The sequence below is a fragment of the Pseudorca crassidens genome, chromosome 17, assembly GCF_039906515.1.
Source record: "Pseudorca crassidens isolate mPseCra1 chromosome 17, mPseCra1.hap1, whole genome shotgun sequence".
In the NCBI taxonomy this organism is placed as follows: domain Eukaryota; kingdom Metazoa; phylum Chordata; class Mammalia; order Artiodactyla; family Delphinidae; genus Pseudorca; species Pseudorca crassidens.
Genome location: NC_090312.1, coordinates 70,425,282 through 70,448,621, shown reverse-complemented (window position 1 = coordinate 70,448,621; position 23,340 = coordinate 70,425,282). Strand labels below are relative to the sequence as shown.

Sequence of the window (23,340 nt, the reverse complement as noted above, 5' to 3'; positions counted from 1 at the left end):
ATGAACTCAAAGAAACAGAGAACAGACTGGTGGTTCTTGGTTGAGGGGCAGGGAGGGGTGCCGCCACAGGGGGAAATGGGTGAAAGTGGTCAAAAGATACAAACTTCCAGTTATAAGATAAATTCTGGGGATGTTATGTCTAGCATACTGACTATAGTTAACATTACTATAGGGCCAGTGAGCCACAGCCGCTGAGCCTGCGTGTCCGGAGCCTGTGCTCTGCAACGGGAAAGGCCACAACAGTGAGAGGCCCGCGTACCGCAAAAAAAACCCAAAAAACAAAAAAGCACATTACTATATAGTTGAAAGTTGCTGAGAATAAATCTTAAAAGTTCTCACCACAAGAAAAAAAAAATTGCAAGTATGTGTGGTGATGGACGTTAACGAGACTAATTATAGTGATCATTTTGCAATATAGGCATATATCAAATCATTATGTTGTACACCTTAAATTAATACCACAGTATGTGTCAATTATATCTCAATAAAACTGGAAAAAAATTTTAAATACACATTTTTTTAAAATTTCAACAAGTAAGGAAAGGAACAAAGAAAGAGGTCTTGGTCCCGATGTGACAAAAGTCAAGGAAGACCAGGGAACACAAATATTCCATGTTAGGAAGGCTTGAGTATTTGTCGCTCCAAGCCCACCAACAATATCTAGAACACACGTGCAGCTCCTTAGATATTGTTGCTCATGAATTTGAGAATATGAAACAGGGAAGGAAGTTAACACATATCTATTCTGAATGAAAATTACAGTGTATCTGTAAAAGTGGGTCTGAGCCAAGTCAAAGCATGGACGAGTTTCTTTCTCAACACACCAAGTTAGCAAATTGGTGCGCACCAACTGCACCAATTTAGTAAATTACTAAATGAGATCACATGCTCCAGAAGGGTTAATACAACTGATTCAAAAAAGCAGTGTGTCCCCCAGAGACTCATTTTCTCACCTTGATTCCCTGTAGAATCAGCTGTGTTAATAATAATGCTTTGCAATTTTATATCACTTTTCCTGCTAAAAGCTCAAGTATGAGTTGATATGGCACATCACAAACTACACAGATGGTACTCCACAGTTTCCACAGCTCTGACTGAATAGCTCATTTGACTTACTAATAAATGTTCCTATTTCAAGATTAAAAACAAATATGAAAAATTAAGGAAAATGGGAGAAAGAGAGTAAATTTTCATATCCAATTCAGTGGCATCTAGCTGAAAAGGTAAACACTAAACAGAGTACCCAGAGCATAAGGCAGTTCCTTCAGATGATAGTGTACACAGGTGTCTGCTTCCAGAAAAGTCCTGCCAAGCCACCAAGCTACTGGGAAATGAAGCGAGGACTAGGCAGTAAAGAGGTTGTGCTATTTCCTATGTGAGTGTGCAACAATCACACCTAAAAGGAAAAATCCTCTCCAAGGAGGAGATAGACCTGCAATTATCTTGTCCTTCTGTTTTAGTCCGTTAACCTGTAACTACTCACTGAACGTAGACACATGGTCAGAAGCTTGACAAGTGAAATGACATATCAGCCTAAAGCATAACAGGGTTACTGAGACTTATAAGGCATATTTAATTGGACTCCTTCAAACCACACATTTGTAAATGGCTATACTCTACATGGAGAGGTAGACTACAGTCATCTGAGAACTTTCCTTTATGCTGTTCACAAATGCTCTGCTCATACTCTACTAATAAGAGAAGGCGTTTATTCCTTTGAACTTCATGAACAGAGCTTCTAAATGTTCTTCACTGGCAACTATATCTAACTACTTCATCTCTCCCTGTGGATCTGGAAATTCCCCATTAGGGAATTTAGCTATATAAAGTTTTACATCATCTCTGGGTAAATCACTGTACTCCACTTGTGTAGTAAATGTGGGCAAACACAACTAAATACAGGCATCCTCCGTTATGATTTGCAAAATGTGAATTGATCCATGAACACACCGGATCTTGAAATTTTCTGAGGCAGCTTATCCCTATGAAAAACAAAACTATTACCAATGATCAGATTTAATGAAACTGTAAAAGGGAGGTCACCGGGGTAGAGAGAGGCTACAGAGACTTGCTCTCCTTGGTGACTGAAGTGGTTTTGCAGCATCTACTTACAGAATTATATTCAAGCTCCAAGAAAAACACCTGATTTCGGTGAATTATGTCCAACCATTCTTAGCAAGAGCTTCTTTTTTTTCTGATAAAACTACTGTATTTGAAGCCACAGGATGAACTGGTCAAAAGTGACATTCAAGTCTTACGTAGCAATTTTCTCAAAAGAAAAGGGGTTTTAAATTGTAATCAAAACCAGTCAAGTGATTCCAATATTGAGCTCCCATTAGATATTCCTGAGAAATCTAAGTTACCCCTTTGCAGAGAATACCATTGTCCACTTACTTCTAAGACCAGCACTTAGATGTGTCAAGCAAACATTCAATCTCCCATGTCAATGAAATGTGAATTTTATGTATTTTATATTTCTGATATTTTCAATATGATAATTAAAATGTTCTACCACCTCTGAGTAGTTTTAGAAATACTGCCCCAAATTTCTCCAAAACATAAGGAGCTTTAACTCTCTTGATTTAAATCACCCTCCTCTCAATCTCCTGCATAAAATAGCACTACCAGCTTGGAACCACATGGATTTAACAAGGACAAGAAAGTTGGCAGACCAACATTCAACTAGTCTTTGTTCTCTCTCCCCACCCCCGCCTGTTGAGAACCACTGAATTAGAACTACTAGGGGCTAAAATGCTTTGTGATCATATCAATAATAATAATCATTCTGTAATCAGAGTAGTAGCCCATTTACTCTAAACAGTTGATAATTAAAAGACAGTTTATAACGTATCCTTACAGACTCTATAATACAGAGTGCTGTGTGATCCTTTGCATTTCTGGAACATGCATTAATTAATAAACAAAAATGTTTAAAAAAACTTGACCACAAATAATCTTGAATACCTAGGTGGTTCTAGTCTTCAGGATTAACTTCCTAAATAGTTCCTTGAATCATCCTCAATTTGCATTTAAAATAATCTACTCTGGGGGCTTCCCCGGTGGTGCAGTGGTTGAGAATCTGCCTGCCAATGCAGGGGACACGGGTTTGAGCCCAGTGCAGCCAAAAATAAATAAATAAATAAAATAATCTACTCTGAACCACAATCCCAAATAACTAATCAAGATCTAACAAACACCGATTACGGTCAAATACCGATCACTGAAGGAGACTCAGAGTAATCATAACAACAACAGTGGACATTTAAGGAAACTGGGGCACAAGGTCGCGCTTGTTCAAGCGATGACGGTAGACCACAATCGTGGCTCTTAAGTGCTAGTCCCAACTGACCTCACAGAATGAAATAAATAAGTAAACCTCCTGCATTCAAGGAACTCCTGAGTTTGCCGGCACATAATATTAACAACCTCCAACAGAACATTCCACACATTTTTAGTGGATTCTCTAAGAAAGATCTTACAACCTTTCTTTCAAGACCATGGAAGATTTTATTTTATCCTTAAAACGGAAATGCCTTTTTCAAAAGACAAGTCTGTGGCTGGTGCTACATAAAATGTCATTAGTTACTTCAGCATGTGGTTTTCTTATCTTTCTTACTGAGAAACTTCTTAATGTGTAAGAGTGCGCTCAAATAGTACACACAGACTGACAAGGGATAGTCTTGCCTGGCCATCTCCACACTGACTGTCACTAACACCCCACTTCTTCTCAGGTTACTGAGACTCCTACTGGGAAGGAGGGTTCCCCACCTGTCTCAGGACCTAGAACTGGACCTTCAGGTCTGGCTCCCCACCTTATCTATCAGGGTCATCTGAAGAGTCTCTTTAAAAAAGCAGACACCCACCCACCCATACTTTTGAACATCACAATAAGACCTTGGAATGTCCATTTTGATAAGCGAGGTAGACTGTGCACTCTGAAATTTGGACTAGAGACTTAAGACTAAAAACTCTATCATCAGTGTTTCCAGCATATGAAAGGCAACACCTTTTAACAAAAAGCTGCCTTAATCTATAAAATGATCTGCTGAAGCAGCACCATTCTGGTGCTTTCAGAGAGAACCGTGTTAATTATTACCCATATCATGAGCAGCTTTCAGGGCTAACTCCCTAGAAATGTTTCTGGTAAAACAAACAGTCCAAAAATGTATGTCATTATCATTTAATCAAGAGTTCTACACAGTAAATACATGAATAGCAAAGAAAATAACAGAAAGAGGCCAAATTTTTTTTCTCTATTTGGTAAAAAAATAATTCTAGAATTTAAAGAAAAATTTTAGAAAGATTAATTAATGCCCTGCGATCCTCCTTAGTGATAAACAGAGAATCCTTTACCAGAAGATTTCTTTAAAACCACCTAATTCGTTTTGGCTTTATTAATAATTAAACCTTCTATTTGATCCTCACCACTCTTTGAGGCAAACAAGTATAATCCCCATTCAACAAAAACGGAAATTGGCACTCACACACATTAAATCACTTGCTCAAGGTGACAGGTCCAGCCACAGGCAGTATGTACTTAATCATTATTAAACTTATTTTTAAATCATACAAGATTTCCTCTGCTTTTAAAAAAGTCTATAAATTTTTATCAGAAAGTTCTTCTAAACATCTAACTAAAATCCCATCAGATATAATTTAGGAACCATATCTTTTGTGGATCTAAAGAACTGCTGCTCATCATATCTCATATTGAATCACTTCATGTATCTCGGAAACAATAAATCCTCCTTCCCCTCTTCTTTTAAAGGAAAGGACAGCAACACTTCAACTTAGCCTGTGACAGACGATGGTTGCCGAAGATGACCACATTTCTCATCCCACATGCTCTTCTTCTAATTCAACTTTTAACATACCTCCCGGGCTTCCCTGGTGGCGCAGTGGTTGAGAATCCTCCTGCCAATGCAGGGGACACGGGTTCGGGCCCTGGTCCGGGAAGATCCCACATGCCGTAGAACAACTAAGCCCGTGCGCCACAACTACTGAGCCTGCACTCTAGAGCCCACGAGCCACATCTACTGAAGCCTGCGTGCCTAGAGCCCGTGCTCCGCAACGAAAGAAGCCACCGCAGTGAGAAGCCCGCACACCGCAACAAAGAGTAGCTCCAGCTCACCACAACTAGAGAAAGCCTGCACGCAGCAACGAAGATCCAACACAGTCAAAAATAAATTAAAAAAAAAAAAAATCCTCCCAAGGAGAGCTGGGATCTGGGGAGGCTTGTGACTAAAGCCTAAGTAACTCTACGTGAATTCTGAGGTTAAGTCATCAGAGGAGATACAGCTTCCTTGGAACTCACTCTTTGAACCCCAGCCGCCATGCTGTTAGGAAGCCCAAGCAGATGCAAAGAGGCCATAAGCAGGCGTTCTAGCCTACAACTTAGCTGAGGTCCCAGCTAACAGCCTACATCAAACACCAGGCATGTAAGCGAGCAAGCCTTCAACTGATTCCAGTGCTGAGCCATTGACTCAGTCCTGGATCTGAGTCTTCCAAGCTGAGACACAGGACACCACGCAGTAGATAAACTCTGTCCATCATGCCTTTCCCCAACTTGATCACAACATTTGTGAGCAGAATGCCACCAAGTTTCGGCTGGTATACTATGCAGCAACAGTAAACAAAACTCTCTAATTCAGAACACAAGCAAGAAATGAAAAGGAGACAAAGAATAAGAAAGTTTTTTTCTGAAGGCTCAAAATAAATATCCCCAGTTCTGTGCTCTGAAGATTACTCACTTTACTGATAAGAGTCTGTCAGATTCTCACACAGATCTTACTAAAAGTGCATGTAAAATAAGAGGAATTAGAAACATACTATATAATATTTTCTATCTTCAACCTAAGCACGTCTCTCTTTAGAATGCCTTTTCTCCTCTCTGATGAAATCTCCATGAGCCCTTGAGGCTCAAATCAAACAGTACAGCAGCTTTCCTCATCTCACAAAATGAACTGTTTGCTTCTATAAAATGTCTGTCCAGCCCTTCTAATACAATTTTCTATTCTAAAGCATATATTGTACTGTAATTACTTGTCCACATGTCTCTTTCCTTCCCTAAACTGTGAGACCTTAGAGGATAGGGCCTATTTCTTTTTTAACCTTTGTGTTCCCAACTCCAAACCCATGGCAGGTAAAGTGCAGAAAATCAGTAAGGAGAAAATGGACTGTTATTTAAATTAAAAAAAAAAATTTTAAACATACACACAGATACACAAAAAGTAACATCCAGTGAACAGACAGAAAAAGGCAAGTCTAGTAGTTAAGCTAGAGCTTGGTAGTGAGGGGTCTATGGTTTACAGTGATTTAGTGGCGAGACAAACAGATCATTATCTTAAATGATCTCATGGACACTGAGTGAATTTTAGCCCAAGTCAGTTTAGTAAATAAGGAAATACTATGCATTTTTAAAGTATCTTCTCCTAAATGACTAATGTTAAATTTTGAGGTGCTCAAAGGAATAAAAACCAGAACCAGAAAAATTAGATACACGAGACCTCATGTGCTGAATGTTTTGTACAGCCACTCTTTTACAGTAATACGACTTTCCTTATATTATTTTTGCCCACTCCCACCCCTTACCCCGGCCACCTATCCTTAATGTCCGTTTGGTTACATTTCAGAACTCCGAAGTACTTTCCTCCCAGTTGACCCAAACTGCTACCGTATCTGTTTGAGACGTAGCACAGAGCCACTGAGAAACAACCACAATACTGTCTGTCCAACCCTCTCCAACAGGCCAATGTTTTTTTTCCTTTTGTTTGTAATTTAGTTTGGTTTATTTTAATAAGCTCTTCAAGCACCTTCTGCAAGCTTGAGCAAAGACATTCATGAATTTATTTCTTTTAAACCACACTAATGTATTATTTACCTTTTTTATTACTTTAAGTACAGTTGACTTACGTTTCCACCACCAACACTGGTTTAAAAAAAAAGCAGTACAATACTCCTAAAATGACAAGAACAAGGAGGATATCCCTTAGTACATCTGTAAGACATTTCAGAAAAGTTTTGCAAACAACCAAAAATCAGAAAACGGGATTTCTGAGTCATTTAAATTCCAGTCCCCTCAAAACTGCCCTGATTTGTTAATTAAAAAGGCCTACGTACAGTCCCACTTTTCTTCCCATTGTTGACATCTCTCATGTGTCTCCTAAGCTGCCACACTCCAAAAAACCCCTGGAAACTATTGCCTCCATAATGTTACTCCAAAGAAGTATTTGATATAAAAGCTTTCTATTTAGCCAAGGGTGCTATGAAATGAATGTCTCGATCTCAGCCCCCCTCCTGTTCCTAAAACAGAAATCTACTACTTCCTAGGAGGAAAAAAGTCCTCAAACTCTCTGACTGTAAGCGTTCTCATAGGCGGGCATTACCTCTGTGCTTGCACCTCTCACGGCGTTACTTTTATGAATCTCCTTGTGATGCGTTTGTAGAAAGCATGTCTAGGCCCCAACTTACAGAGACTTCGGAAGGGGCAATGCCAAGGAAACAGCCTAAGATGCTACTATCTCAAGCAGTAGGTTCTCAACGGTTATGCTCTTCTTTAGCCCCAAATCCATTAACATATTTAACAATTTAATTTCTTAGCACTTCTGGAGAAACTGAAGTCTAAAAACTGAAAAGGCTGGTTGCACAACAATGTGAATGCACTTAACATTACTGAACTGTATACTTAAAAATGGGTAAGATGGTAAATTTTATATGAATTTTATCACAATTAAAATTTTTAATTAAAAAAAATAAACACTTTTTAAAAAGCCAACATCTAAAGAACCACAAAACCAACCAACAAGAACTAGGGGAATTACTGAGTATTAACAGAGACTACAGAACCAAAGGCAACGGAGGAGCTTGATCAGATCCTGGTTTGAAACCCACAGCTGTTAACAGTTTGGAGGTAACAGGGAAAATTGAAAGGAGACAGTTGATACTTGATGATATGTTTTCTTAGGTTTAAAACAAAGTTTTATTAGGTTTAATAGTTGTATTGTATGCTATTACCTAAGTAATGCCTTTATTTTACAGCCACGTGCTTTATGAATAAAGGGTCATCTGTACCTTACTTCCAAATAGTTCACGCCACACACACACATACATACACACACAAACACACACACACAGAGCGGGGAAAGAGGGAGAAAGAAAAAGCACACACAACACTGAAATAGCTGTTATTTAACCACTTGTTCTACCACGTTATGGAAGTATCACAGGAGCTAAGAAAAAGAGAGACATATGACACTGCCCATCCCAAAGCCCCGCCCTGCCTTTCCACTGGGGTTGTATACCGTTTCTACTACTTAATATATAATTGGTTGATGAAAGAATGTGAACAGATGACAGACAGATCACGTTCTGACTTATTCTGCAAATAAAATGACCCCACAAAGTAAAAAAATTACTGTTTAAATAGAGATTTGGGAAGAAAGTTGAGAATACTTTTCCAGGTCTTGTCACAAGTATATATTAATGTGTGGCCTGTAGGGGCTTCGTTCTTTTGATAGTTGTAGAATTTCATTACTTACCTATTGAGACATCAACCCGTCAAGTGATGCTTTCATTCTCTTTTTGATCACTTCTTCAATGGAAGTATTTAAGTGCCGACCCTACACTTTGCATTTGGTTTTGTTTTATTACCTTTCCAGAACTACTGAATTTCCCCAAGGTTTTCTTTACCTTTTTTCTCCTCTTTCCACTATAAACTGAGATTATTAATCCCTCTTCCCATTACAGTGTCAAAATATTCTGCAGGGGAAAAGTTAATAAGTCTAGGTGCAGAAAATGTTCAGTTTTACTGAGGCAACAACACCAAAAATGTAAGTCTTTATTGTTTCTGATTCAAAGGTAAGTGGACTTCCTTCTTGTTCTACAGAAAATTTTTTTGTAAAATCTGTAATCAATGTAATAAGCAACTGACTAATAATCTCTGGATATTGTTGGATTCCATCTCTCTTTTTGTTTTGATTGTACACTTTGCTGTTAACTGAGATCAATAATATAAACCCCCAGCAAACTGAGTTTTATATCAAAGAACTGCTTCTTAAATTTTAGATTAACTCATTAGTTTTCTCTAGGCAAATCAAAGAGCATGAGCTTGCGTGGTCAACACATGTTCACAGCAGGCCAGGAAGAACAGACTGACAGGTACAAAGGCTCATGCAAAGAGTAGAAATGGGGGAAACGGCTTTGTGACAGACCCATCTAGTAAGCGTCTGGGAATGTCATTCTGTAGTGAGTGGGGGGACTTTTATTATTATAAAAGGGATATTTTGGAAAGATCAGTCTATTGACTTACAGTACAGAAGGAGAATTGAAGTCAGCCCAAACTACGGTTTAAAAAGGAAAGACTTTAAGCTGCTCTGTATACTATTTGGGAGGAGAGGGAAAATGAATGAAAAAATACATATATGTGGCCTTCCCTGGTGGCACAGTGGTTAAGAATCCGCCTGCCAATGCAGGAGACACGGGTTCGAGCCCTGGTCCAGGAAGATCCCACACGCCGCGGAGCAACTAACCCCATGCGCCACAACTACTGAGCCTGTGCTCTAGAGCCCGCGAGCCACAACTACTGAGCCCACGTGCCACAGCTACTGAATCCCGAGTGCCTACAGCCCGTGCTCCGCAACAAGAGAAGCCACCACAGTGAGAAGCCCGCGCACCTCAATGAAGACCCAATGCAGCCAAAGATAAATAAATAAAACAAATTTATTTTAAAAAATACATATATGTGTATACATATACACACACAGAGACATATAGACTCCATCCTTACTATTTCCCCCAATTTTAGCAAACCCATAAGAAAACAGGTACCATTCCCTGTTGTACCTGTATCATTCAGACAATAAGCCAGTGCATATAATCATTTTAAGCACATTTATAGAACACAACAGAAATTTTAATGCCAGATTTGTCAGAGCATTTTACTTGATGGTTTTTCTCCTTGATGTTAAACTCTAAACAATGTGTATCAAAACTTGTAATGTGTTTTACTAACATGTTATGGCCCTCCGTTTATTCATTTAAACCTTCCCCAAAAAGTCTGTGTAAGTTGCCTATTCCACTTAAAGTAACAAGTACTGTAAGTTGACTACTTGGTTTGGTCAAGCTGATAAACTAATATAATAGTCCATCCTTAAAAATCTTTCAAGCTGCAAGGGCATGTATTTGCTACTCTGGATTTACTCTATATATACCTTCATTAATTTACAGATTTCAAGCAAGGCTACTCTTCTGCATTGATATTTTCCATCTGCGTGGTCCTAACCTCTTTAGCCTGGACTCAATGCAGCAACTCCTCTATGGGCCGCCCCCAGATTCTTTCTGAATGCCTTTCCTTTTCTTTTTCCTCATTATACACTCAATCCCTTTCTCCAAGAGAGTAAACATCTATGAACCGTTGAGGCAAGCCCAGAAAACCTGGGATGAGGCTGCTAGAGACACCTGAACCTCACTGGGAAATTTCTTGAGTAGGGAATGAAGAGGGCCTCCATAACAAGGAAACCCCTCTCTATCCCTTGGTGCAAAGGCACTGGCTTCCCTCACTCATCTGAGGGCCAGGCCAGGTGAAGGCAAGGAGCTCAGCCTCTGAAAATCACAAGCCCCAGAAGGCCTTCCCTTGTCCTACCTGCCACTGGGTGGAGTAGTCCCCTCACTTCTCACCTGAAAAGGGGAAGAGAATCCCCCATTTGCTCAGTCTGGTAATACAGAGCACTGGGGTGGAAGGGCTGCGGGGCTCCGTGGTGCCTGAAGGGAGCGGGCCATCAGCACCACCGACCTGGTCCAGAATTAAGGATGCAGCTCATCAGGAGACTCTACACGTGGGAGCCGGCCAGCTCCTGGTGCGAGAGCAGGATGCAGACAACTACCATGAAGGAGAGCTTCTGGGGCCTCAATGTCCTGGGACCAGCTCCACCTACCACAGGCTCTCCCTTCTCTCCCCACCACAGGGTCCGGGCCTGCCTCCAGTAAGCACGAGAAGAGGCAGGGAGCAGCCGAGGCCCTCTCCTCCAGGGGTCCCAGCTGGCCCCACGGCCTGCACTGCACACAGGGCCAGGCCATATGTGCCCAGTGCAGCTCCATCCTGCCCCAGCCTTCACTCACCTCGAGCCGGCAAATCTGGGCTTCCCTCAGTCTCCTGACTCTCTTTTCTCCTGAATGCTTTTTCTCAAAGTGAGATATTTACTATCACGATGAGGTCATCAATGATTAAGAGAATGCTGTTGTTACGATGTGAGTGCCCTTTACCCAGAGAAGGCAAACGCTCCAGTTTTGTTTTCTAACGTCCTTCAATGTCCAGGCATTCTGTTGACTTTTGTCGCTGTCAGTTGTCACTGTCAATATGTTCAGGACACAGTGAATATCATGTCATTTTCTTGTGTTATACTTAACAGCTTAAAGCCTTTAATTTATTAAAATTCTTAACTGTACACACCTCTTGTTTAAAATACAAGGTAGTACAGCATAAATAGATCTTTATATAACTTCCAGTCCCGTCACTAGATTTTACTTATACTTACTATCTGTTTATTTAGAAAAGACTCTGGTGGTACTAGAATACAATAAAATGACATTTATTAATGCAATAAATATTTCTATACCACACTTTTACAGAAAAATCTTAAGGAATCAAGATATTCATACATCTTACTTAAAACAGCAATAAGAACACTACACAAGTCTCAAAACAGAAATACAGAAATTGAAAACACAATACACTACCAGAAACTCCAAAGAGGTGGGCATTCCTAAGGCTTTAGGAATTGGTTAAAATTTCACCCATCTTAAATCACCTTAATATTTCCAACTTATAACCATTTTGACCACTTAAATCTAAGGAACACTTTCAAGACATCTAACATGATAGAGTCTGTAACAATATCCTGAAACAGGGAAGAAAGAGAATACAGCAAAGCTAGGGAACGTAATCCTCAATACTATTAGACAACAGAGGCTCAGTACCCCCGGTCGGCTGGACCACAACCTTGTGCAGCAACTAACTTCGAACAACAAATCAGCCAGTTACTGCGCCAGCCTGTTACGTGATCTGTCCTCAACCTAACGGCTTCCTTAACAAACAGCCAGCTTCTTCACCAAGTGCTGTGAGCAGAGCAAATCTGTTAGATAAAGAGGGAAACTGCAGATCATGATCAGACTCGAAATACTTAACGAAAAACTAATGATAGCAACACACTCCCCATAATCTTGATTGTGTTCCTTCCCTGCCACCCATCTTCCATCTTCAACTTTGGGGGGCGGGAAACAACCCAGCAACAACAACCGAGAAAGCCAGGGAAGAAGGATAAATGGAGGCAGAGAAAAGTCTACAAAGATTTATACCCAACTGAGGCAGTCCAAAGTTGTGCTATTATTTATCACTCCATCCTCACTTCGAAGGCCCGGTCTCCGAGCACAGCACACCAGACCCGATGTCCACAACAGGCCGCAGGCACAAGGTGGCAGGTACAGGACACAGAATCGCCTCCAGGACCCGCAGGCCCCCACTGCCCAGCTCCCTAACTACCACAACCAGCTTCTGTAATGTCAAGAAATGCTGTTATGTTAAATTGGTAGAAATTCATACACTTCTGACATTGAGATTTTTTTAGTCAGGAACTTCCATATCCCCTATTTAGGAATCAAAAATACCTGTGAAAGAATTCACCACCTATGTTCCAACAATAACCAGAGGTGATTACCTAACAAACATATTTATGAAAAAAAATCTATTTTTAAATATATGTATACAAGCACATTAAAAATGTATGTTTAAAAATATGTTTTCCAAGTAACTAAATTTTCCATTTAGTTTGACTCTAGAAATGACTCAAGTAAAGCTATAGGTTCCTCTAAAATATGCAATTCAATGTTCAATTTACATTTTGACAATAACTGAAAAGCTTTTCATTATTAAGCATATTAACAAGAGAATTAGAAATGTTAAGCTAAATTAATATTAAATATTCCTACAAATGCTACTGTACCACCGAAGGTAAGGAAAGTCACTTCATCTTTGATTCCTGAGCTGATTTTATAAGTGGGAGCCATCTGCCAGAAAAGACCATCCTCATTAGATGGGTGCTTCCAGGGACAGAAATCAGGCAGCAACAACAGCAGCTCCCAGAACCCCCTCACACCCCGCAAGCCTTGGAAGATGTGGGGTCACATTTCCTGTGGACCCACTAAATGAATAATAGAAAATACCATGCCTTATATTTTCATCTCTGACAACAGGGCTTCAGACCCGGCAGCTGGAACACTAAAAGCAGTGCATTGCTGATCCCCACACGTGCACAGGTGAAAGAGTTCCCTGAAAGCTCTCCCCGCTCCCTGCAAACAATTGAGCAGACAGAAGAATTCCACAAATAGCAGAGCAGAAGTCAGATGACTGAATATATTACCAGCCTCCTTTGGGGACTACAATATCTCAACACTGAGTCACCCATGCTTCACGGGTTGCAAAAAACCCTGCAAAACATACATCACACAATTACCACCTAACGGTTAAACGTGCTAGAATTAAATATACATTAAAGGAACAAGAAGCCGAATGTCTATACCAGTGCTTCATTGGTCCTAAACCTCTATCTAGAGGGCTGTCTCCATCTCTTTTCTACCTCTCACCCACAATGGAGTTTTCTCAAGCTTATTTTCTGAGCTTCTGATTGTGAGAAACAATAGGCAACTTGAATGTGCTTTTTCAAAATACACTCCTACCCCTTTTTCCTTTCCCTTTCCCTAGTGGAGAATGATGGATCTGTGTTATCTCCGCAAAGCACTGGATGGGACACATCCACATGAGGCTGCGAGGAAGTGCGGCCGACCGACCATCTAACAAGAACACAAGTTAAGAGGGCAGGGCTAAGGGGCAGCGTTGGCCTGGATGCAAATTACTCTCCAGCACTCGGGCTGTGTGACCTTTGGCAAGTTATGTGACAGCTCTGCGCCCCCACTTCCTGAACTGTGAAAGAGGAATGACAACAAGAGCGCCTCCCTCACTGTCTTACAGTGAGAACCAGACAGGAGTATATAGCAAGGGCACCTTATTAGCAGGGCCCCAGGTTTTGAGTGGGCACTCAGTAAAGGTTACCTGTTTTGACTTCATCCATTACCATTCTTACTTTTTGAAAATTAAAAGACAAGAAAGAATCCTGCAATTTAGGAACTGTTAAATTCTGGGCCGATGACTAAAAAATCTGGAGACTGCTTATAGATCTTAAGATAAGTATCGACTGTCCAGGTACAGGCTTGCCCTGAGGCAAGGGTCTGGGAGACACAGGCGTACAGAATTTGCAGGACTGGATCTATTCAAACCTATTCATCCTTTTTACAAACCAAACAACCAGACTGAGAGCCTTCTAACGACCTGCAAACATATGTTTTATCAGATTCCAACCAGGAAGACGTTCTCAGACTCACCATTCCCTCTGATATTTATGATTTGTTTCCCCACCCATTGGTCAAGGTTAATTTTTTCCCTGAAGTTTTGCTCAGAGGCACAACTTAATCCCCTTTGGTCTTCATCTCCTCCTGGAAAATGAAGGTAACCTCTACTTCACAGGATTGTGGCAAGAAGGAAGGAATGGAGCACACCTCAAAAAGCCCCTAATAGGCTGTTGGCACTCAGTGACAGCTGCTCTTATCATTTCAGTTGTTCTATTGCTGCTCTCCCAATACAGACATTTTAGTCAAGAGCCAGAATGAGTTACGTCTAGAAAAACTGACAACCACAGCAGAATACCTGTGAAAGGCTGTGCAAGGGAGTTTTCCATCCTTTAGAAACCTACAGTGGTAAGGCCCAGGGTACGTTAGCCTTAAAGGCAGCAACAAGGCACAGACAATCCACAGAAATCAGAGGTCACTGACTGCCTGTCACCTTCATCCAACTATACGTTGCCACCTGGACCACACATAACATGATTTCAGGGGAAATAAAAACAAAACTAATGATAAATATTCATACCTTCATTAAACGAAATCTATTTAATAATAAGCTAATCAGTCAAGGGAACATTTAACAACCTTTTTGTTATAAACATTACAATCCTATTTTCAGGGGGGAAAAAACCCAAACCCAAATCAAAGCAGAATTATCTAGCTTATGTAATTAAAATTAACACATTAAAAGAAAAGATCTTTAGTATGAAAGCAAACTGAAAATTAAGGTGAACACATCCCTTTCCACCCTTCCCCCACCAAAACAAATCATCACCCACTGTGTGTTCCCCCTTTAATCACAGGTTTGCAATGGATGGTTTATACTATAAAAGGAAACTGCCAAAGCTGAGACACTCAAAACTCAACAAATAACTGAACAAATGAAACAATGGTTAAATGAGGCAAGGATGCAAAAACAGGATCTAAAAAGCCCAAAATGAGAGTTAACCTGGCCATGAGGAACTCCATCAGGAACTCTTAACAGTTCACAATTGGCTGCCTAAAAAAACATAAATTCTGACAGGATTAACATGCTAACTTCAATTCTCCATGCACCTACCAACGGACACCCAAAGTAAAAACTGTTCTTTCTTTCAGATCCTTTAAGTATTAATAACTATTTAATTACTGCTAATAATGTCCACCTATAAGTAGCTCTCATCTCTTACTTTCTTAAAATTAAGATTCTATGTCCAAAAGCCTCAAAAGCAGGTAAGTCAAACACTGCCATAGGTTCCCTGCTTATTTAATTCTTCTCTAGAAATTTCCAACTAGAGAAACAACTGAAAAGTGTCCCAGAGTCAATGTTTCCACAATTGCATTATATCATCATAGCCACTGGAAGCCAGAAATGTGGTCACTGATGAACATTTCATAGGATAAACACATAAAATCTTTACCCTAACAGCCAAGAGTATTATGATTTAACTGCAGACCATGTAGTCGTTTAATTTCAGATACCTTCATAGCACAACCTTTAAGATTTCCACTTTTTCATAATCACCCTCGCCTCAGTTTTGTAACAGCTAGGAAAACTACATACGTTTCTAAAATATCCACAAAAGTCACATTCTCACCTCTGTTTCAAAATTAGTATCTAGAATCCATAAAGTATGTGTTTTCTTTATACTGTCTGAATTGAGGGCCTGTGACACTAAAACCATATTGTACGGCTTTTCCAGACATTACTTTCAACAGACTTTAAAGAGTAATATGACATAATATTCTTTCTACAGTTAACAATTCATAAACCCTTCTACAAGCCTGTAAAAAACAAAAAAGGAAATAAACACAAATGCCAAAAGCTTTTTTGTTTAGAAAACAAGGCATAGAGGTAAAATTAGCCTGCAATACGAAAGTGTATAAAAAAACTGAGTAAGGGGGGGGTTGTTCTGTTTCCCTTAGTTTTCGTTATTAGTAAGTAAACATAGTCTGATTATTTCATAGGGGGAGAGATCCTGATTCGCTGCTCATTTTATGATTTACTGCAATAAAAGACCAACACCTTAAAGCAACTGACTTATTTTCTCCCTCCTATTCTCTTAATTTAAAATTGATAGAGCATGTAATAACATAAATTGCCAAACAAAACTATAAACACAAAACATTGAAAAGCTAACAATTTCTTAAATAGCAGTTTTGCTATAAAAATAGTGAAGCATTAATTATGCATTTAAATAATTTCAATCATGACATAATAATGGTCAAAATATCAAATAAGGACACACTGTGCATTTCAGAAAACTAATCTTCTAGAAAAATTGTTTAAAGAGCCCCCCTTTGTTTTGGTACCCAACATCCTAATGACTGCTTAAAAGCATCCCTTTTAAACTCAATTCAATACAAACAATTTTTCCTAAGAAATCCAAGCTGTCAACTTATGGGTCACATTTCAACCTGATGTGATTTGAAACAGCTAAGGTACTGAATCCTTAAATATAGGGTGTGTAACGAAAGCACTGTTCATAGGTCCTTGCTTCTGAGGCTTCCAAAGCTTTAATAAGATACAACTAAAGATAAAGCCAACCAAGGAGCACTGCCCCTTTACGCGCTCACACAGCAGCCCAAGTTCCCCTCTGATCTTCACATTTTAGGTTTCTAGTAAAACGCACCTCTAACACTGAGCAAAGGTCATGTAAATTATATTTAACCAATGAAGGGTTAAAATCAGAGCTAAACTATCTAAAAAATATTAAATTCATAATTGGTAAGCTCTTTTCTAACCTCTGCTTCAGTATCCTGACATCTAAAACTCCTCTGTTAAGACTGAAATTCCCTGGAGGAAGAAGGCTCAGATCCAGTCTGAGAGCACACAATGGAATCACAGCTGACGATGCACATCTTTTTCTAGATGTCTCCATATGCTTGAGAGGTTTTTTTCCCCCCTAGCAGGCATTAGGGGACTTGCTACTCACTGCCACCAAGAATCTGAGAACATTCTCAAGGATTATTGTAGAGAAGGAGTAAAATAATGTGTTGCTCTTGAGCATACAAAAGACACATGTTAGAGTGGCCTTCAGTAGCTAAATTAACTAATGACGGGGCGGTTTTGAATGTTGTCAAATTTTGAACGTTGTTTAATTTATAGTACTCCCTACTTCTAGCAGCTAAATGTTTATCTTCACAGTTTTTACTATTTTATCACTAAAATAACACCTCAAGGGCTAGAGCAAAATGCAATTAATTTTTGTCTATATGGACACTTACAATTATACTGGATGGGAATTCATGGTAAATACTGTTCCCTAAAACTATAGACCCCTCAATTCTTTCTTAGTAACCCAGTATTATTAAAAGCTCAAGAAACCAGTATAGTATCATGCACATAAAATGCCTCAAAAAAACAAAACAAATCCCTCCCAAGATTAAATTCAGGGGATACTCATCACAAAATGAACAGATGTATTCTCACGCTAATATTATTCATTCTTTGAACTCCCAAAGATTCTACAAATTCCAGTTGGAAAAAGGAGCCTTGCTGCTGTCAATGTGCACTAACCTCCCCAACAAAGAACAGGAGCACGCACAAGCACACGCACACACGCACACGCGCGCACACACACACACACACACACAGCATCGCAGCAGCAGCTGCTGTCTTTTTAAAACACTGCTATTCCTGCAGAGCAACCTGTGATCTTTACAGAGAACCGAAGACCTATCCTCCCTATTCTGAAAAGTCAAGAGTTGAGGAAGTCACTAGACTGTAGCCAACAAACAGTGTAAAATAACCAAAGATGTCTCCTAACCTTGCAAAAACCAAAAAAGTACCCACACACTGTACCATTCAGTTGTGTTTAAGCAAACTAAAATAATTTATTTTGAAGAATCTTTTGTGTGGGAGTAATCTGACAAACTACATTTTACTCTCTTTCTGTAGACAAATATTCTTTGACCAGCTTGTTCCTTAAATACCAACGCTTTAGGTTTCAAACAGTGATGCTTTGGTTCCTAACTTCATTTTGTTTACTTAAGAAAGAGCAAAAAAACAGAAAACATAAAATGCATACCATAAACCACAACTTTTTTTTTAAATGTCATCCCAAACACCGAACTTCCAAGTGTACTTTGGAAACTGGCGCTCTAGTTAATCAGGGAACCAGTAAAGCCATTACAAACAATGATGCTTTACACTCCCAATAATCAACTGACGTGAGTTTTTCCCGATGCCTTCGTTTTCAGAGAACCCTTTCAAATTTCATTGTCCCCACGCTGGAGTAGCTGAGTGAAACTGAGATAGAGATAAACAGATAACTCCTATGATCCTCAGCACGTAAACCGAGCGCTGAGGTCCAGAACGCGATCACTACAATATATGCCATTTTAGAAACGGGCCTCGGACAGTTACTGCCACATCTTAAGTGCCTTTTAGACTTCGTCGTGTCTAAGACAACGTCTCTGGTGGTACCAGAGATACACAATATCTCGTGCAAACTACGTTGCCTCCCCCGGTCAGAGCCCCCGTAAGTGACGCTACCCCACAGATCTAGGAGCGGGTGACCAGGGATGTGCAAGAGTGGAGAGCTCTTGGCGTCTCCATGACTCCCCCGCCCCGCGCGCAACTCCTCTCTAACTGGTCCGGAAGAAGCCCCGCCCCCTCCCTTCCTCCAGCCCCCGCGATTGGCTTATCGACACCCGGCAGGTCAGTTCCCTGCCTTCGATTGGCTCACTGTCCCATCACTCACACGCAGCGAGATTCGGGTCGGTGGGAGGGGAAGGCGTTGGAGGAGGTGGAGTGGGAGTGGGATTAGAGGACGAGGTGGCGGAGGAGGGCGTTCAGGCTCGGTCCCCGGTTTAGGAAAGTTTCCCCTACCAGTGACAGACCCGGACGGCGCTAGGCCCGGTCCACCTCCGGGCCGGTGCAGGGCGCTCGGATCCCCGATTCCCGCCCCTCGGTCCCGCAGGCCCCGGAAACCACTAGGAGGAGGGGGAAGAGGGAGGGACCAGTTAACCAGGGACCGACCCACCCCCGATCTCGGAAGAGGCGCCTCCGGGACTCCCCGGAGGGGCGGGGGGCGGGGAGCTCCTGCGCGCAGCGAAGACCCTGACCCCCTCCCCCAGCAGCCCCCGGAGGCCCGAGAAAGAAGTGTCCCCGGGCCCGGGGCGTGAACGTCGCGAGCCGGCCGGGAGGGCCCCTCCCGCTTCCCGCCTGGGGGCCCTGAGGGCCTGTCCCTTCAGGGGCGGGGAGATGGGGGAGAGAAAAGGGGGCGCTGGCGAGCCAACCCGGAACCTCCCGGACCGCCTCCCGCCCCCAGCCCCGGCCCCTGCGCGCCTCCTGCACACACGCCCGCACCCAGAAAGTTAAGTCAGGGGCGAGCCGGGCTCGGCGCCGCCGCGGTCCGGCCCCCGGCTCCCCGCCCCCACCGCGGCCCGGCCTGCTCGGCCCGAGCGCGTCGCCCGCCCCGCCCGCCCCAGCTCCTTCCCGTCCGCCCGCGGCGCCCGGCGCCCCTCGCCCCCAACCCCCGGCGCTGACACGGGCCCGGCCCGGCTGCCGGGCCGCGGATCCCCTCCTCCCGGCGTCTCACCCAGCTGGCCGCCCCTGACACGGCGCTTCACCTTCACACACCCCCGAGCACTTCCCAAGTCCTGCCTCCCCTCGCCCGGCTCCCATCCTGCGCAGCAGTCGCTCCGCGTTTCCATGAAAGAATGCACCTTCGGCTTCACCTTTCCGTCCCTGCCTCGCGTCCCCCGAGGGCGCAGGAGACGCGCTCCTCGCCGACCCGCACCGGGCAGGGCGGCGGGCGTCTCGCTCCTCGGGCGGGGGCCGCGCCCGCGCCCCCGGCCTCCCCGCCGCGCCTCGGCTCTCACCTCTCGCCGGCGCCGCGGGCTGCAGCCTCCGCCCGCCTCGCGCTCCGGGACTCGTCTCCCGAGCTCTGGCAAAGCGCTGGAGCGCCTCCTTTCTCTCCCAGGGACTCCGCGTCTCCCTGCCGCTTCCCGCCCTCCCCACCCCCCAAGCCCCAACTCCCCAGCCTCGCGGCGCCTCCGGGATGCAACTCGCGTTTTCCGCGCACCGGGGCAGCGGTCGCCGCACACAAAACAGCCCTCTCGGCGGCGCGCGGCTCTGCCCGGCTCGGCGCAGGAAGGGCAGACGCGGCCGGGGGTGGGGACGCGGCGCCCCCCGCCCGCCGCCCGCCTCCCGCCCGCCCTCGCGGCCCCCAGGGAAGGCGCGGTTACCGGCTCGGGTCGGTCACGCCGTCAGGTGCCGGCTGCCGTCGGCGCTGACCTTCGCCGCCGAAGCTGTGGCTGAGGCTGCGGCCGCCATGTTCCCGTGTTAATAACTGCTGCCTGGTTGTTTATTTCAATGGAGATCCTCCCCCAACTCCCTCCTCCTCCTCCTCCTCCTCCTCCGCGTCTCCGCACTTGCCGAGAGAGACACAGACCGCGCAGAGCTCGCGATTAGGGGAGGGGGCTCGGGAGCCAGGCAGTCCCTCCCCCCTCCTCCCTGGCCGTGGCCACAGCCAAGTCCTGTCACTGGGGAAAGGACGGAGCGGAAACTTGCGTCCCGCGCCCCCGGGGAGGGGGCAAAGGTGGACGGAGGGTTCTCCGGGGAGCAGACCCTGGCCGCGGGGTCCGCAGCATCTCCGTCGGCGGAGTCCTCTAAGAAGGCGACCTGGGGAGAGGTGAAGAGTGAGGAGAGAAAGGAGAGGGGACAAAATGGGTGACTGTGGTAGAGGGAGGGTGACCTATGGGTGACTGGAAGTGAAGGGAGAGTAAACAGATGACTCCATGGGAGGGCAAAGGGCAGTGCCAAAAAGAACGAGTGGATGGGACAGGCCGGGGCTGCAGAGTGGAGGCAGTGGGATCTTGGGGCTGCAGACGGCGGGGCAGATGCCCCCGCACGAAGATCGGAGAGAGCCCAGTGCCAGGTTCGCCCCGGGAGGAACCTCCTGCCCGCACTCCGCCCGGGCCCCTCGGCCAGCAGCCTGCACCCCTAGGGCGCACCTCGCACGCCCGCGTCTGCTGCTGCGCCCTGGAGGCGCCCGTCGTCCATCAATTCAACCTCGGCCCCTAAGACGATAGGCTTCTCCAGTTGCAGCCGCATCTGAAGAGGGGATGGAGTGGCGCGACCGTGCGAGGCGAGCTTAAAAGGGTGCCACCCAGCAATTGCATGATAAAGCAAAAGGACACACAGTGTAATAAAGCCTGACCTGGTTGAGCATTCTTGTCACGACATGAGTCACAAAAGTTTTTTAGTGGAAAGTCCACTTTCTAGACAGAAAGTGATGTTGGGGGATGCAGGAGAGTTGCACTGAAAATTAGAAGAGAAGCCTCATAAAGGTTACTTGGATCAGTTTTATGCTTTGGAAAAGCAAGTTCTTCACAACCCAGATACATTTCGTCCGAAGAAATCAGCAACATTTGTCCAACAAATTTCCCTATTTTTGGTCTTAAAATGAGAAAGGTCACTTGCCATAGACAATAAAAGTGTTTACTGAACACTTACTATGTGTCTGGCACTGTGCTAAGTGATTTATACATTTTGATTATTAAGCCTTACAAAGTAATTACCATTTTTAGCCTTCACAAAAAAATGAAGCTTAAAGAAGTAAAGTAATTTGCCTAGGGTCATACAGCTGGGAAGCTGGAGAAGATTTGAGCCCAGTTCTGGCAGACTCCAGAGCCCACACTTTTAATGGTGTCTTCAACATCAAGTTTGTGGGAGTAACACCAATTTTCTTTCGGGAAAGAAAAAAAAAACGTGTGTATGCGTGACTATGGATAGAAAATGTCTGGAAGGCTATAACAAATTGTTAGCACTGGGGAGTATGAGTGGGTGTGTAATGGAGTAGTACTTCCACTTTTATTTTGTACACTATAGTGTTTAAAATGTTTGCATTCACCATGTATTAATTTAATAAATTTTTGTAGATTATTTTAATTACATGGCATAACAGAATAAGGTTTCCTGAAAACCCGAAGCTCTCCAAAAAACTGGGGAAGAAATGGGAAATGGAGGGTTTTTTAATGACCTGTTTTCTTCCCCAAATCCTCATCCATAGTATTCCTACAATGAGGTAGTAGTCGCCTGAGGTCTGTCACATTGCTGGACTCCAATTTCCTTTCCTGTCATCACCCCCAACTCTGAGTTGTGATAAAGAAAAGACTCTCCTTCTGGCTTTCTACTCCTCTTTTGGCAGAAGTCCAGAGTTCATCAATACTCTGCAACAGCAGATTTCACACCTTCAAAAACCACCCATGATATCTGTGCAAATTAATGACTCCCATTGCATTTCCATGTTACTCAATAAAACTTACTCAAGATACATGACTGTGTCTATAAAAATAAAACAAACAAAAAAATCTGACAGCTTAGCATAATGAGTTGCCTCCAGCTGCTAATCGGTTGCCTCAGGCCTTGAGGAATCCTATAACTTCTGCTCTCTTCTACAGCCTCTGGTCTCCCTCAACACTTCATGTTGTAGTTATAACAATATTCTGTCTTGCACTGGAGTTGTTTATATATTGTCTTTCTCTTTCACTAGATCGTAAGCTATTCAGGGCCCGGAACCATGTCTTGTTCTTGTTTTTACATGCTATAGCTCCTAACAAGATCTCATATAATGTTTGCTGTTTATGTGAATCTGTAAAATGTAAACAACAGTATCCAATCGGTCTTCATGTCCGTTTCCCCAACTCACCCTCCAATACCTTGCTCTTAAAACGTATTTATAAAAAATGTTTTCAGTATTTTGAAGGAATTTAGATTTCTGTAAGACCTCAGAATAATTGTTTAGGAAAACCAGCCGTAAGTACTGGTGAATTATCATGTGACAATGTAACATGAAAAGGAAGAAAAGTAAATAAGTTGGCTTAATTATTCAGTCGAAGAAAAAATAAACAAAAGCAAAGATATAGGAACTGGATATATTACCAACAGAGAACAACCCAATA

The 23,340-nt window shown here is 43.1% G+C and overlaps 1 protein-coding gene across 3 annotated transcripts in view; it reads right to left on the bottom strand.

Annotated features, from left to right (window-relative positions):
* The window catches only part of NCOA2 (nuclear receptor coactivator 2), a 272,056-nt gene extending 250,801 nt beyond the window's left edge, over positions 1–21,255 (bottom strand). The window contains exon 1 of one of the 3 annotated variants that reach the window (XM_067712088.1): positions 20,623–21,255. The gene's annotated coding sequence lies outside the window, so the exon portion shown is untranslated. The remainder of the gene's footprint in view (positions 1–20,622) is intronic. The other 2 variants (XM_067712087.1, XM_067712086.1) reach the window with 2 other exon arrangements.
* Positions 21,256–23,340: the final 2,085 nt, after the last annotated feature.